The following is a 15,074-nucleotide window of genomic DNA, read 5'->3' as shown; positions in this document are numbered from 1 at the left end:
TAGATATGGAGGATGGAATCAGTTTATGAAAAGTCTTAAATTCTTTTAAAAAAGCCTATGTCAAAGCTCTGATGAGGCATATAATAATCTGCATTTTAGAATCATTGTTCTAGCAGTATAAAATTATAGATAGAATTCAAGTCTTTGTTCCATAGAGAACAGCCAAACAAAGGGACCCAACAATACAAACACAGGTGATCTTTCTTATAGAAGAGCTAAAGAATAAGCCAGGTAAGCTATCACATTTGTATTGACCTCTGGCTTAAGCATCTTATCCAAAATTGTTGAAAAGAAGGCTAATTAAATCAGTAAAAATTAGAAAACAACTATCATTTAAAAATCAGAAATTTTTAAAAATTTGCTTGATGGGGCACCTGGGTAGCTCAGTCCAATAAGCGTCAACTTCGACTCAGGTCACGACCTTGCAGTCCATGAGTTCAAGCCCCACCTTGGCTCTGTGCTGACAGCTCAGAGCATGGAGCATTCTATGGATTCTGCGTCTCCCTCTCTCTGCCCCTCCCCAATTTGCTCTCTCTCTCTCTCAAAAATAAGTAAATGTTAAATTTTTTTTTAATTTGCTTGACGTTAACATGAAAAAAACTGATAATAAGACAAAATTACAATGTTGTCTCTTTTCATATTTTTAACCAATCTGTCAACTCTATGGAAAAAGAGGGTATGAACTTTGCACCTATTATATCATTGGCTCCAGTTTGTTGAGAGAAAAAAAAAATAAAAAAATAAAAAGGTGAAATTATGGCTTAAAATATTCCAACCACTATTTAACATGATCTTTGGAGGTTTGCAAATAGCTTTATTAATAATGTACTGGGAATTGCAGGTTATATAATTTGAAAACTCACTATATTAATATAACTATTTAAATATATGTGTATATATATACACACATATATGTGCATACATATGTACATATATATATATGTGTATATATGTACATATGTGCCTGGGCGGCACCCTCGGTTAAGCATCCGACTTCCGCTCAGATCATGACCTCACAGTTCATGGGTTCGAACTGTGGGTTCCTCCTGCGTTAGGATCTGTGCTGACAGCTCAGAGCCTGGAGGCTGCTTCGGATTTTTTGTGTCCCTCTCTCTCTGCCCCTCCCCCACTCACATTCTGTCTCTCTCTCTCTCTCTCTCTCTCTCAAAAACAAATAAATATTAAGAACATTTATATATATATGTATATATATATACACATATGTATATGTATATATATATATATAATCTTTTATTTCCCTTCTCTTTATCATAATACTAATGAAATAAGTAGCATGTCAGGTTTAAAAACAATTTTGCTTAAGAAAATTTTATGATATTGTGCGTCAGAGGAAAATATCTTAAATTATATAAATGTAATTAGAGGAGGATATAGAAGTAGTCCTAGAAACACAAATCCATTAAGAAGAAATCCATGTATTTGAAAGATAAACAAATAAAAAAACATAATATGAAGCTAATGGGTATATAAATATGGTAGTCTTCTCCATAAAAGTACAAAAAATTCTCTCATATATATAATATTCATTTTGGGATTTCTTCCCATTATGCCCAATAGTTTGACAGTTATAAAACATTGTTTATATGCACAGTATCAAAACCACAAGATATTTTGGAAGATAGCATCAGAATAGGAAGACCTTAGGATCACTTTGTCTCATGAATACAACTAGATAATTATTAAATTATCCTAAATACTCCACAAATGGACCTGAAGACTGACAGAACAAACTCCATAACTAAAAGGAAAGAAGAGGTCACATCAAAGAAAGTAGAAAGTGTGGAGATAGGGTATAGAGGAGAAATGGATCCTGAGTGCTGTGGAGGGGTGGGAGTTGTGGCCAAAGAGAAGGGAATGAGGGAGAGGAGCACACAGGAGAATGCACAGGAGAATATTTCCCCAAAACCATTCACTTGGAAATAAGGGAGGCTGAATTTCATGAGTTCTCACAACCAGTGGAGTTTATAACCTGGAGTTTTTCAGAAAGATAAACAAACGATAAGAGACTCTTAAATATAGAGAACAAATTAAGGGCTACTGGAGGGGAGGTGGATGGGGGGATGGGCTAAGTGGGTGATAGGCATTAAGGAGGGTACTTGTTGGGATGAACACTGGGTGTTATATGTAAGTGATAAATCACTGGGTTCTACCCCTGAAACCAATATTACACTATATGTTAACTAACTTAAATTTAAATTAACAAACAAACAAACACGCAAACACTGAAGTTTTAAAGGTTAGTGGGCTTGGTTGGTATAGAGACCAGAGGGCACTACACTGGAGAGAACCCTGGGGCAGAGAGCATGGAAACAGTGATTTGAAGGATGCCTGACAAAGACAAGAAAGGATCAGAGAAAATCTCCAGAAACAATAACAAAACAAGTGATAAAATGGTAATAAATACATATCTATCAATAATTATTTTGAATATAAATGGACTAAATGCTCCAATCAAAAGACATAAGGTGTCAAAATGCATGAAAAAATCAAGACCCATTTATATGCTGCGTATAAGAGACTCATTTTAGACCTAAAGACCTGCAGATTGAATGTGAGGGAATGGAGAAATACCCATCACACAAATGGATGTCAAAAGAAAGCTGGAGTAGCAATACTCATCAGAGAAGCTAGACTTCAAAACAAAGATAGTAACAAGAGATAAAGAAGGACACTATATCATAATAAAGGGGAAAATCCAACAAGAAGATATAACAATTGTAATATTTATGCCCCCAACACAAAATACCCAAATATATAAAACAATTCTAACAAACGTAAAGGAACTTATTTATAATTATAAATAACAGTAGGGGACTTAGCACCCCAGTTACATCAATGGGGAAATCGTTTCAATAGAAAATAAACAGGGTCACCTAATTGTCTGACTTCTGCTCAGGTCATGATATCACAGTTTGTGGGTTCAAGCCCCGCATCAGGCTCAGTGCTGAGAGTTCAGAGCCTGTTTGGGATTCTCTCTCTGTCCCTCTCTCTCTGCACCCATCCTCCTCCCTGCTTGTACACACACACACACACACACACTCTATCTCTCTCAAAAATAAATAAATAAACTTAAAAAAAAGAAAATAAACAAGGATGGGTTCCTGGGTGGCTCAATTGGTTAAGAGTCCAACTCTTGATTTCAGCTCAGGTCATGACCTCAAGGTCCATGAGTTCAAGCCCCACATGGTGAACTGTGCTGATAATGTGTAGCCTAGTTCTCTCTCTCCCTCTCCCTTGCTCACATGCTCTCTCTCAAAATAAATAAATAAACATTTTAAAAAAATAAACAAAATAAACAAGGGAACAATAGCTTTGAATGACACACTGATCTAAATAGACTTAACAGATATATACAGGACATTCCATATTAAAACAGCAGAATACACATTGTTTTCTAGTGCACATGGAACATTCTCCAGAAAAGACCACATATTAGGTCACAAAACAGGCCTCAGAAAAAGATTGAAGTCATGGGGTGCCTGAGTGGCTCAGTCGGTTGAGCAGCCAACTTCTTCTCAGGTCATGATCTCATAGTTTGTGAGCTCAAGCCCTGCATTGGGCTCTGTGCTGACAGTTCAGAGCCTGGAGCCTGCTTCTGATTCTGTGTCTCCCTCTCTCTCTGCCCCTCCCCCACTCATGCTCTGTCTCTGTCTCAGAAATAAATAAACATTAAAAAAATATTTAAAAAAAAGATTGAAGTCATAACATGCACCTTTTATGACCACAATGCCATGAAACTAGAAGTCAACCACAAGAAAAAACGTGGAAAGACCACAAATGCATAAGGGTTAAACAACACACTACTAAATAATGAATGAGTCAACCAGGAAATCAAAGAAATTAAAAAAAAATAAATAAATGGAAACAAATGAAAGTCAAAACAAAACCGTCCAAACATTTGGGATGCAGCAAAAACAGTCCTAAGAGGGAAGTATATAACAATACAGGAGGAAGCAAGAAAAATACCAAATAAACATCCTAATGTTACACCTAAAGAGCTAGAAAAAGAACAACAAATGAACCCTAAAGCCAGTAGAAGGAAAAAGAAATAATAAAGATTAGAGAGGAAAGAAATAATGTACAAACTAAAACAAACAAATAAAAAACAATAGAAGGGATCAATGAAACCAGGAGCTGGTTCTTTGAAAAAATCAATAACACTGATAAATCTCTAGCTAGACTTATCAAAAAGAAAAGAGAAATGATCCAAATAAGTAAAATCACAAATGAGAGAGGAGAAATAACAAATACCACAGAAATACAAACAATGAGATAATATTATCAAAAACTATATACCATCAAATTGGACAACCTATAAGAAATGGGTAATTCCTAGAAATATAAAGGAATGGAATGAGTAATCAAAAAACTCCCAAGAAAGGAAAGTCTAGGGCCAGATGGCTTCACAGTGAATTCTACCAAACATTTAAAGAAGAGATAATACCTATTCTTCTCAATTTCAAAAAATCAAAGAGGAAAGAAAATTTCCAAATTCATTCCATGAGGCCAAAATTACCCTGATACCAGAACAATATAAATATACCACTAGAAAAGAGATATATAGGCCAGAATCCCTGATGAGCATAGATGCAAAAATTCTCAATAAAATCCTAGCAAATTGAATCCAATAATATATTAAAAAATCATTCACCAGGATGAAGTGGGATTTGTTCCTAGGCTACAAGTGTGGTTTAATATTTGTAACTCAATCAACATAATATATCACATTAATAAATTAAAGGATAAGAACCATATGATCATTTCAATAGATGCAGAAAATGCATTGGACAGAGTAAAGCATCCATTCACGACAAAAAAAAAAAAACCTTCAACAAAGTTGGTTTAGAGGAAACATACCTCAACATAATGAAGGCCATATTTGAAAAACCAACAGCTAATGTCATCCTCAATTGTGAAAAGCTGAGAGCTTTTCCTGTATGGTTAGGAAAAAGACAAGGATTTCCACTCTCATTATTTTAATTAAACATAGTACTGGAATTTCTAACCACAGCAATCAGAATACAAAAAAAGAAAAGGCATCTAAATTGGTAAGAGTAAATAAAACTTCCACTATTTGCAGATGACATGATACTATATGTAGAAAACCTGAAAGATGCCACCAAAAAACTACCAGAACTGAAAAATAGATTCAGTAAAGTTGCAGAATACAAAATCAACATACATAAATCGGTTGCATTTCTATATATCACTAATGAAGCAGCAGAAAGAGAAATTAAGGAATCAATCCTATTTATAATTGCACCTAGGAATAAACTTAAGCAAAGAGGGGAAAGATCTGTACTCTGAAAACTGTAAAACACTGATGAAAGATGACACAAAGACATGGAAAGACATTCCATGCTCATGGATTAAAAGAACAAGTATTGGGGCGCCTGGGTGGCGTAGTCGGTTAAGCGTCCGACTTCAGCCAGGTCACGATCTCGCGGTCCGTGAGTTCGAGCCCCGCGTCGGGCTCTGGGCTGATGGCTCAGAGCCTGGAGCCTGTTTCCGATTCTGTGTCTCCCTCTCTCTCTGCCCCTCCCCCGTTCATGCTCTATCTCTCTCTGTCCCAAAAATAAATAAACGTTGAAAAAAAAAATTTTAAAAAAGAACAAGTATTGTTAAAATGTCTATACTGCCCAAAGCAATCTACAAGTAACGGAATCCCAATCAAAATACTAACAACATTTTTCACATAGCTAGAACAAATAATCCTAAAAATTGTACAGAACTACAAAAGATCCTCAAAAGCCAAAGTGACTTTGAAAAAGAAAAGCAAAGCTGGAGGCATCACAATTCTGGACTTTAAGTTATATTACAAAGCTATAGTAGTCAAAACAGTATGGTACTGGCACAACAATAGATACATAGTACAATAGAACATAATAGAAAATCCAGAAATAATACCACAACTATATGGTCAATTAATCTTTGACAAGGCAGGAAAGGATATCCAATGAAAAAAAGAATTTCTCTTCAACAAATGGTGTTGGGGAAACTGGATAGCTACATGAAAAGAATGAAACCGGACCACTTTCTTACACCATACACAAAAATAAATTAAAAATGGATCAAAGACCTAAATGTGAGACCTGAAACTATCAAAATCCTAGAAGAGAATACAGGCAATAAATTCTTTGACATTGGCTGTAGCAACTTCTTTCTAGATAGGTTTCCTGAGGCAAGGGAAACCAAGCAAAAATAAACTATTGGGACATCATCAAATTAAAAGCTTCTGAACAGTAAGGGAAACAATCAACAATACTAATAGGCAACCTACTGCATGGGAGAAGATATTTGCAAATGACATATCTGATGAAGGGTTAGTATGCAAAACATATAAAGAACTTATACAACTCAATACCTAAAAACAATTAATCTAATTAAAAATGGGCAGAAGACATGAACAGACATTTCTCTAAAGAAGACATACATGAAAAGATGGTCAACATCATTCATCATCAGGGAAATGCAAATCAAACCACAATGAGATATCACCTCACCTGTCAGAATGATCAACAACAAAAGAAACAACAGGTGTTAGTATGTGGAGAAAGGGGAACCCTTTGCACTGTTGGTGGGAATGGAAACTGATACAGCAACTCTGGAAAACAGTATGGATGTTTCTCAAAAAAATGAAAAATAGAACTATGTTATGATCCAGCAACTGTACTACTATTTACCAAAAGAATAAAAAAATGCTAATTCGAAGATGTATTTGCACCCTGATGTTTATAGTAGCATTGTCTACAATAGCAAAATTATGGTAACAGCCCAATTGCCTATAGATTGATGAATGGATAAAGAAGAAGTGGTATATATGTGTGCAGATATAGATATAGATGTAGATAGATATAGGTATAGATAGATATAGATATATAAATATACATATATATATAATGGAATATTACTCAGCCATAAAAAGAATGAAATCTTGCCATTTGCAAGGACATGGATGGAGCTAAAGAGTATTATGCTAAGTGGAATAAGTCATTCAGAGAAAGTCAAATACCATTGGATTTCACTCATATGTAGAATTTAAGGAGCAAAACAAACAAAAAAAGAAAAAGAAAGAGAGAGACAAACTAAGAAACAGACTTTTAACTCTAGAGAACAAACTCATGGTTACCAGAGGGGAGGTGGGTGTGTAGATGGGAAAAATAGGTGATGGGGATTAAGGAGGACACTTGTCGTGATGAGTACTAGGTGTTTTATGAAGTATTGAATCACTACATTGTATACCTAAAACTACAATTACACTGCATGTTAACTAACTGCAGTTTAAATAGAATCTTAAAAAATAACACAACAAAAGATTACTATTTACTTAAGAAATGATAAAATTGGAAATTAATAAAAACTGATTTGCTTAAAGTCATAGAAAGGTTGAACTTAAAACTCAATAGAATTGAAACATTGGTTTGTATAGCTGACTTTAATGACTAAGTAATCCATAAATTGTAGTTGTGTCTTTTAATTCACAAGGGGAAGAGAGAAAGATTTCATGAAGAGAAGTCAGTAGGCATGAAGAAAAAAAAGGGAAATTATTTATCCAAATGTGTATGAGTGCTTAGAAATGATAAAAAGATGTTGAATGATGATTTGGATTAGAGTTAATATAATTTAGGTATTAGTCTCTCCGTTGATAGAACTGGAGGATTTCATTCTGTGATTTATGTGCCAATTTTGACATATTCTCTCTCAAAAAGCTTTTTAAAATGGTATCTCAAATAAAGGCATAAAGCTTTTTTTTATTTCCTTGCAAAAAAAGTACAAGGGAAGATTGCAAAAACACTAGGTAACAATGTATAATTCATGGTAACCTTCAGAAATTCTCTCTAGATTTTGGCCAGCTTTCTTTCAAGGAGTTTTGAAGATTTTATGTTGACTTGGAGCCTATATGGAGAAATCTTGGATTATTTGGGTAATTTTTTGTTCCTTATAGTCCTTGGGATTTCCTCTAAAGAATATGTGGAATTATAGAAGTATCTTAAAGTTGGGCAGCCTGTATGAATATGGAAATGGAGAGAAACTGCCTTGAAGAATCTCTAGTTATGAACGGTTAAAAGAACATTGAAGATTTCAACAACTCTGTTAGATGTCCCATGATTTCTGAAAAGAGGTCCGAATATTAATGAAATACATGATTGATGCACTTGCTAAGGTATGTTAAAAAATAACAGATTTAATATATCTTTGACCAATATTCCCCAGTTGTAAAAGGAAGAAACTGAAAGAATTCAGACCATGGATAAAAGTTGGAATTTTAATAAAAATGAGACAAAATTATCCACAACTATCTTTGAGCCCTGATACACACTGATACACGATAGGATAATCCCTGCTTATCTCTCCCCTTCCAGTTTTCAACCTCCCCTTCCCACACATACATACACCCTTGCTCTGTGTTTCATGAGCTCAACATTTACGCACTATTATCAACCAGGTTCTCTTTCCTTGTGGTTTCTTGATGGTTCAGGCAAGGCGAAGCATCAGCAGAATATTAAAAGGTAAAAGAAATGAAGAATTATGGTATTTATCTCTCTTGTTTTTTACCTGCCAGGACACTTGTTGCTTTTCTTTACTTAAGGTCAGGTTCTTCTTGAACAGATCTTTCTGTGTTCTGATAACCCTATGTTCCATCAAGCCTAGGCATGGAGGTATAGCTTCCAGCTGTAGTTAGTGCAGGATGCTTCACCAACCTTTAATACTGTTCAATCTGTCTTTAAATAGTCACCTTATTAAACTCTCTTCAACCATTTTTAATTATGCCACCAGTTTCTGACAGGGTTCTGACTGATACACATGCAGTAAATTGTCATATGATTACTGCTACATGTGAGAAGGGTTAGTGGTGGGCTGAAAAGTTTACATGTTTATTACATGGCAGATATAAAAGTGTCCCAAAACAAGAGTTAATGGAAAAAATACAAATACTTGTAAATTTTAATCATATATATTGATTATTTTGCTATGGAAAAAAAATCTCCTTTGCAATAGGGTTCCTATGTAGTATGCTCATAATTTAGTTTGCACTAGTTATAAACTGCTCTGAAGTGTGTATCCTGGTTACCTTAGAAATTGCTTTTCCTAAGTAGAAAGTGGCAATTATGGTCTTCAGGGGCACTCAGAAATAGTGTCTGTTTTTGAACTACAGGAAGACATGAAGGTGTGGAATTTTTCAGGGAGCACCAGATGTGGTTGCTCCATTGTTACATAGCCCCACGTGTCCCAATTCACTATTCTTTGGGGGACTAGCTTATAATTCATCCATTGTTGCCACATCCTGGAAGACTAGTAAGCCTGGAGCTTTTGATTTAAACATTATAGAATTAAGTGCTTATGTGAGAAAACAGACCTATGGATAAATAGATGGTGAAATGCCTATTAACTACAGCATATAATTACATAGTATATAATCACCTCTGTGGTTGTTACAGGGCAAACAATAGTAGACAAGTGAGGTGTACATTAAGCACAAACTGTGTTATTCAGAGTCCTAAAACTCAGAATGTATTCACCAAGGAAAGAAGTTCACGTGTTATTCATTGTCAAAGTAGCTAAGAATACATTCCTATTCCCTAAAGATCTAACCTCTTACAATGGGGAATGCCGTGGGTATGGTGCTTTTATAAATCTTGTGTAGTGACAACTCTATACCCCCTACAACTATTTAACAATTATTTTACATTTTCTTCAGGAAGACCAAACTAACCTCCCCACCCCCCGTAACATTATTTTAAATTCTGATTCAAAGTTGGGTTTTCAAGGCTGATACTAGTTCTTATGATGATAGCTGCTCTGTCAGACAGACTTTAAAGCCGTCCTCAGGGTTCCTTCCTTTTAGTATGGACAGGACCTATGATATGCTTCCAACCAACAGAATTTGGCAAAGGTGATAGGAGCCCACTTCCTGATTATGATACATTGTATAATATTCCATTTTGCTATCAGACCAGTGTTCCTTTCCTCCCTTACAGGTTTTAAAGAAGCAAGGTGCCATGCTGTGAGGTGTTCTGTGGAGAGAGACATGAGGCATGGAGCTTCAGTCAGCCTCTGGGAGCCGAGAGGAAACTCCAGCCAACAGGCAGCAAGGAGTTGGAGCCCTTGCTCTAATGGTCACAAGGAAGTAAATTCTGCCAACAACCTGTGTGAACTGGAAAGTGGATCTGTCAGTACTAGAGCCTCCAGATGAGAAGTAGCCCTGTCTTTTGTATTGACTACATCCTTGCAAAGAATAAGCAGTATCTGTCCCTACTCACAGAAACCGTGAAAGAATAAATATATGTTTTACTAAGCCACTGAGTTTGCGGTAATTTGTTACACAGCATAGGAAAATGATACACTTGCCAAACACATACTTGGTTAGTAAGCAGTTAGTACTTGGTTAGTACCATGAGCCAAGAATTATTCACTCTATTTGAAAAGACAAGAGAGATAAATCCATGTGTTCAAGGAAGTTATAGTAGGTGATTTCTAATATACATAGCTAAAAAAAAAACCGAACAGGTAAGATGTGTTCCTTTCATACGGAGATACAGGAAAACTATTTACAATGCTAAATGACTATTCTACTTTAAGTACATAAGAGAACAAAGCAGATTTACCCAATAGAATTAGAAATTTTATTCAGCTCCATCAATTAAAATCTGACTCCGTATGCATGTATTTTTGCATTCTGACATCAGCAAGAAGGAATCACCATTTTCTACCATGTGAGGGTGTATATCCTTGCCATTTCATCCCGTAACATCCCGTAAAACTTGCAAAAAGTTCACAATACTCAGCAATGCTAATTAGAAAATCTGTGACTTGCCTTTTGCTCAGGGGCCTTACTAACCTTCTCTGTATGGTTCCAATTTTAGTATATGTGCTATTGCATATACACTATGCTTTGTTTTCACATTCAGTAGCCACTAGCCTACATAGCCAAACTCTATTATCAAATCTATATCAGAGAGTTGCTCACTGTCTTAGATGACATTTTCAGCAAAGTTTTTAAGTGTCTGAATTTCTTGAATGAATTAGATCACCAAAACAAATCATACTATCAGGGGCAGAAAGACAGAGAATTAAAGAGAGGGATGCAGTTAATACAGATATTAATTTTAAAAAGCCATATTCAATGATATTTGAAAACTGTTGCTAGTTCTTTTGTTTGTTTGCTTTCATGTTTGCAATTTCTGAGGCTTTAGGGACTTCACATCAAAGTAACAAAAGAGTGGCTAAACCCTGATATATTATAACGAGCTTCTGCAGCAATAATTAATATAAGGGGGCACTGACACTAGAATTAATCTTGGAAACTACTCTCAAGGTGATGGGGAAAATGAATGTGCCGTGGGAGTACCCCATAGTGCTGCACCATCATTGCTACGTCCTATCATTGATCATTGATGATGGCAAAGAAGTGATCGTTCACAAGGCAGAACTAATAATAGTCTTCAAATACGGAAGGATCTTTACTCACTTCTATGTTTGGTAACAGTCCATGTCAAGTGAATAATGAGTTTTTTACTGCCCCAAAGGGCACAAGCAATGAGCTTCCTTTTCTCCCTTTCCCTGCTGCATTGTAGACGGTATTGGAGACCAGTTAATTTGGATACTGATTTTTTTCCCAGATGTAAATATGTAGCTCTAAGAGATTATTCAAGTATTAGTATGATTGCATATTTGGGTACTATAGACAGGACCAATTCTGCCCTGAGCCAGACACTCAAAGTGACATCACAATTCAGGGAATTCCTTGGCTATGTCAGGCATAGGAGGTGTCCACTGTGTTTTTTTTCATAGTGGTGGTGATGGTGCCATTGTCAGCATTAGCACAATTACTGGGATCTCACTAATTCAATACTTCCTTCCTGTCACAAAAAGACACTCAAAGCACTTCAGTTATCTGAAACAATGTGTAAGCCATGGCTCTTAGGTAACATGATCCTTGTCAGGTGCATCTTACAGTTTAACAGGCTTCACTGAGATTTCACACGCACCCTGAGTGCTTTCTCACCCTTGAACTCTGCTGCTGTACTTTTGCCCTAGTGATGCCTGCTGATTCTTGTAATCAGTAGTTTTGCTGCAGATAATGAACATTTTTCTAGCAAGTAAATTGTAAGCTCTGTATAAGATGCACAGGGGAACAATAGCTCTCTTTGGAAATGAAAAAGTAGCCATGCAAAATAAACAAGTGTTTGGTCCATTACTATTACCTCATTTCTTCCTGGAAGCATTTATTTTAGTTTCATAAGCAAGTTGATATTGTAAATAAAACTCCCCCATAATCTCAAGATAACACTTGGGTCTCACAATGTAGATGAGAATGTGCTTATGTTGTATAATTCTGATTCCTCCTCTTGTATAAGACTCCAATAATAACATCCCTGTTTCTAATCATGCCCCCCAAAACATCATTTAATAGCTCACCTTTTATGCACTAAATCCAGTCTTATAAAAGGATAAAGGATACCTATGTGATTACCTAAAATAAATAAGATCATAATCAACCTAAAAGAAAACATTATACTCATCCAGAAATTCCTTACCAGGAATACTCCAAAGAAGAAATAAGTGTGTTTATCTATGGTAATAACAATACAGCTGCCTAGCAATCAACTTAGCTTTCCTGTCATCTTTGTCAAGCAGTGTGTTTACACTGGAGACAATCTGAGGAAAGAGAAATCTGTATTGTGATATCAGCACAATGAAAGCGTATTTCTAAACACAGTCAGTCTCTTGTTTATGAAGCACGATGATGATTACTTACAACACAGTGTTTACATAGGCGTGGATTATTAAAAGTTTAAAAATGGCAGAGTGCATTTAAGGCTCAATCATTTCAACTTTTCTCCAAAATCACTTTTTCAACATATTCTAAAAAATATATAATATTGAATATTTCATTGAAAGGAGGGAACAATCTTGTATATTTTCTGTGTGCCTGCATTTTATATCTCCGTGTAAGTGTATATATTAGAATGTCTGTGCATGTGAGTGCATGTGTGTGTTGAGGAATAAAAAGAATTATTTCTTGACTTTGTTCTTGATTTTGAAGACAATTTGTCTTTAAAAAAAGATAAAACAGGTTTATTTTAGTGAGGTTAGTTAGAAATAAGTATTTTTTTTAATTAAAGTATTAACCAATCATGTAAGAGCCTCATTTTTTTCTAACAGCTTTTTTTTTTCCTAAAGAGGTTCAAGAGGCTGGTGTCTCAAAGGGACTGTTCAATGTGCATTTGTATATAATAACTATCTTCTTCCCTGACTTTAGCAAGTATACTTAGACCAACTCAAATGAACCACAGATTTAGTACCATCAGCAGGAAAGCAGAGACACACAGAAAAGAGGCTCTTTGGGTTTTTGTTAAGGAGGAGAGGAATGCCAATAAGTAGAAAGAAATATAGGACTTGGGACTTCTCTCTGCTAAACTATCTTAAGAATACTGATGAATTAGATTTTAAAGGCACATGCAGGAGGACTTGAGAAATTTGCTGACAACCAAGTAGGAAAGAATTGAAGACTTTTTTTTTCAATGCTCACTAATGCCTTCCCATAGAACTTGTTCAAGGCACAACACTGAGTTCCTGAGACTACCTACCCTTCAAGTCGTTATCTGCTCCCCCACTCCTTGGGAACTAGTAATCACTTTTGCTCTCTCTCTTTTTTCCAGTAAACATTTTCTCTACACCAATGTGGATACAATTATTGCGATAATACTTCCACAAACATTTGTATTGAATATACTATATATTGTACTAGGAAAGGCAGCAGATGTTTCACAATGTAAAGAGCAGTGTAAAGAGTTCTAGATCCCAACTGCAGCTCCTTTCCTTTTCTATGTAGATGACCTCAGTCATGTTACACAGCCTTTCTGAGAATCATCTGCAAATGAGGGTCATTAGATATTCTTTACATGCTGATTTGATGATTATCTGAGGAAATGTATGTAAAACCACCTAGGCTATTGCTACTAAAATAGGGGAGAGGTCTTAGTTTCATTCCATAGGAGGAATGTAAGGCACCAAACAGCAGGTGGAGATTTTTATGAGACTGAAAGGCTTTTCCTGTGCTCCAGCTGTAGAGCCATGAAGATGATGACTAAAGCTTTTTAAATGATAGGTTGATTTACCCCCCAAATAACTTTTGTAATGATAAAGTTGAATTACAAGTACAAACACCTGCAACAACCTTACAAAGTCATTTATGTGACCCATGGGCTTTGGGACAAGAAACTCTGGGGAGTTCGTACCCATGTCTCACCAGTTGTGTCATCCATTAATGTTGACAAAATTCCAAATACTTTCAAATTGATAACCTATTTAAATATAGAAATCCTGTGAGTAGGTAGTATTACCCTTGTTTGAACATGAAAACACTGAGGCCCAGGTTGATTAAGTGGATCTTAATGGTGGTGTTGGGTTTCACCCAGTATTTTGGGATAAAAAGCCATGGGCATTTTCTACTGTACCACCATTGAACTCTGCTCTATAGTTATGAAAAATAGTCGATGGCGGACTGTTAGTGATAGTTTTATACATAATGGATCATAGATAACCAAAATCTTTTCCTCAAGATACTTCCACTGTTAGGAAGAGACCTTATATTGTGAGGATCAATGATTAACACCTAACGTCCACTAAAAAAAATAATAAACAACAGCAACAACCATAAACCTAAAGGCACACCTTCCAAGTGCTGCTAAAAATGAATTTTTACTTATTTATATCATTATGCCAATGAAAGGGACATTAGCTTGCTGAGTCTTTATGATTTATGCTTTAGGACAAAATAAAATGTCAATTCTACAAGGTTCTTTGTTAAATCTGTGCATTACAATTGAGATCAGCATCAGTGTTAACCTTTCTGTTGCCTGCAAATAGTAATTACAGGATAACCACAGGGTGAATCTAGGGCTTTGTGTCCCTGAATGCGGGAATAATTTGAACTGTTCTGATGGTAAATTTGAATTGTTTAACATATATTTTCTGTAAATTAGAATTGCATTTTAATAACCTACTTCACCTCTTCAAATTTATGATTTTCCTTTTTTTAGAAGTGA

At 35.5% G+C, this 15,074-nt stretch overlaps 1 non-coding gene across 1 annotated transcript; it reads right to left on the bottom strand.

Annotated features, from left to right (window-relative positions):
- Positions 1-10,799: 10,799 nt before the first annotated feature.
- Positions 10,800-10,909, bottom strand: LOC125151033 (U6 spliceosomal RNA). The gene has a single exon (XR_007146593.1). It is a non-coding gene; the product is annotated as a U6 spliceosomal RNA (small nuclear RNA).
- Positions 10,910-15,074: the final 4,165 nt, after the last annotated feature.

Source organism: Prionailurus viverrinus, chromosome D4, assembly GCF_022837055.1.
Source record: "Prionailurus viverrinus isolate Anna chromosome D4, UM_Priviv_1.0, whole genome shotgun sequence".
Classification (NCBI taxonomy): domain Eukaryota; kingdom Metazoa; phylum Chordata; class Mammalia; order Carnivora; family Felidae; genus Prionailurus; species Prionailurus viverrinus.
Note: the sequence above shows the minus strand (reverse complement) of the source record. Positions and strands in the feature narration are given on the sequence as shown.